The following is a 2610-nucleotide window of genomic DNA, read 5'->3' as shown; positions in this document are numbered from 1 at the left end:
CAAGAATTGTACTTATTACCTTATGTATATAACTATAACCCATCTGTACATCACCCTTACAATTAAATTAAATTAAACTTTAAAGAAACCACAATAAAATAAGCATCAGTAAATGAGTACTTGAAAGGGGAGTGGGTAGAACAAAGGGGAGGAGGGAAGTAGAAAACTTAAGAGAGGAATGCGGGGGAGAATGCAGTCATATAATTTAATGTATATCCTACAAAAATAAGAAACTTGAGTGAATGGGTAGGGTTGGGAGGGATAGGAGAGAATAATGACACAGGACATTGATCAAGATGCACTGTATTCAAAACTGCTTTGTTGAATGGCAACTCCTTTTACAATTACTTAAAGATAATAAAAAAAATTAGATTTTATCCTCCGAAGACTTGAATTTTTTAAGGTCTAGGTTTTACTATGCTCATACTGACATCCTGATTCATGTGGATAAATAGAAAAGGAACTTGGTGGACATAAATCACGTTAAAATCAACTTATATTTTTAAGAGAAAGTAACAGAGCCCCCGCTGCAGCTGTGGTTGGGGCTGGGGCTGTCGGCTGTGGCAGAGTCTGGAGCTCAAGAGATCTGCAAAGATGGATCCAACATGGAAGTGCCAAGCCCTTCAGCAGAGATACCCTGGGGATTGCAGCTGCTGAGCAGGGATTCTGGAAAACATTTTGTCCCTCAGCTCTCAGCATGGTGGGTCTATGTCACTCTTTAAGAGGAGGCAAGCTGGTGAGGGTTTATTGGGGGCTGGAGAATTGAATTGGCCACCAGTTGTGAGAGGCAGGAGTGAGCAGCATAAGAGTCTCAGAGGGAGGAGGCTCTGACCTTGGTGAGTACCTAGGAGAATAAGTTATGAGACCCTTTGGGAGAAGGGGTATATTTTTTTCTTGACTGACTCTTTACCCCACAGTGTGCCATGATATTGTAGACAAGTAGCTGGAGGAGACATCAACTTACGTGACCCCTACAGCCCTCAGTGATCCAGAACTGATGTCTCCCCAACCCTTTAAAACAATGCTTCTCCACTATCCTGTAGTGTGCTCTCCCACTTTTGATATTCAGATGTGTAGTAAGCAGCAAGGCAGGGAGAGCTATACTTAAGAGCCCTGGAATATACAGGAAGTCTGTGACTTCCCAAGGGGGGAACAAAAAGCAGCTGTGTGACATCAGACTGCAGGTTCAGGTGAAATATTGCCCGTATGAGAATGCTTTGCAGGGTGATGTCTTCTCTGACAAGCAGCACCCACTGGAATGCCAGTGTGAACGTTTTAACCAGACCCACACCATCGTCAAGTCCCGGGACCTGAACTCCATCATCTGTGACATCAAGTTCTCTGACTGCATCAATGGTTCGTTACTAGAGGCTCAGAACGGTGTCGTCTTCACAGACTCCCTCAAGTAAGCGGTGGGTCTTGAAGTCATCAAGCTGCTGGTGAATGTGGATGTGGTGGGCTGTGGGGTGACTATGGGCTGTGGGTTGACAGAAAGTCCTGAGGAACTTGATGCTTCAAGCACTGCCCTGACCTTCCCTGCTCCGCCCCCTCCCCCAACCCCCTCCATGGCCTCCCTAGGGACTGTTCCCAACATCCACCTCTGGAGCTTATAGAATAGTTTTAGGGTATTTTTTCTCTATTCTTCCAACTAAACATACCCTTGCCTTTTTTTGTTCTTGTTGTTTCTTTTTAAAAGAAAAAATACAGGAATGTGGAAGTGGTGTTCCTCACTCTTCTCTGCATCCATGTGCCCAGACTTACCCTTTGTTTCCTCTTTTTTTTTATCCTTTTCTTTTCTTTTTTTTTTTTTTTTAATTTTGAGAATACCATACAGAAGAGTTACAAGTACATGGACTAGATAATGAGTACATTTCTTATCAAGCATTGTTGCCTCCTCTTTGTTTCCCCTTCCCATCCCTTCCCATCCCTTCCCATACTCCTCCCCTCCCCCCCACCCGATCCTCCCTCCACCCCCCACCAAAGTTGTAAAGTTCGTTTTTTGACATAATGACTTGTACATCTCATTGTTGCAATGGGTCCACCTATATCCCTAGTTAAAGGATTTGTTTTTTCCCTTCCCCTCCACAAATTATCCCCTAATGTGAGTCTCCACAGCCACTTTATCACTGAGCCAGAAGACAAAATTATAGGGAGAAGCAAAGGCTATAGAAGGAATTGAAATCAACGCTGGTTTTGGGTGCACTGAGGAGTAATCAATACTTCTTGGCTTTATAAGGGCTCTTAAAATTCTGTCTCAAAAACTAAAAGGCTGTAAAGAAGCTGTGTGGAAGGTAGGACTCTAAAGTATTTTTTGGAAAATATTTAATAAAGAATAAACAAAGGTTGAGAATTAGGAAACAGAATACACATTTTCAAACAATGTGAAATTCAATCTATCATTGCAGTGAACATCAATTCAAGAGGGAAAATAACATGGGAACTGTGAATCGGCTATACATTTGGCTGGTCCTCTCAAGAGCATCTGCCATAAAAACTTATTATTTTTATGTAATTCTACTGTTTAAATATATGTTTTTCATATAATAAGGTGTCTAAAGCTAGTTGGCAAAGCCAGGCATAGTGTGAATGTATTCTTTTCCTTTGGATTTT

The 2610-nt window shown here is 42.0% G+C and overlaps 1 pseudogene; it reads left to right on the top strand.

The window, feature by feature from the left end:
- Positions 1-708: 708 nt before the first annotated feature.
- LOC122128177 lies at positions 709-1530 on the top strand (annotated as a pseudogene).
- Positions 1531-2610: the final 1080 nt, after the last annotated feature.

The sequence above is a fragment of the Dipodomys spectabilis genome, unplaced genomic scaffold (genome assembly GCF_019054845.1).
Source record: "Dipodomys spectabilis isolate Male_0828 unplaced genomic scaffold, ASM1905484v1 ptg000324l, whole genome shotgun sequence".
NCBI classification, from domain to species: domain Eukaryota; kingdom Metazoa; phylum Chordata; class Mammalia; order Rodentia; family Heteromyidae; genus Dipodomys; species Dipodomys spectabilis.
Note: the sequence above shows the minus strand (reverse complement) of the source record. Positions and strands in the feature narration are given on the sequence as shown.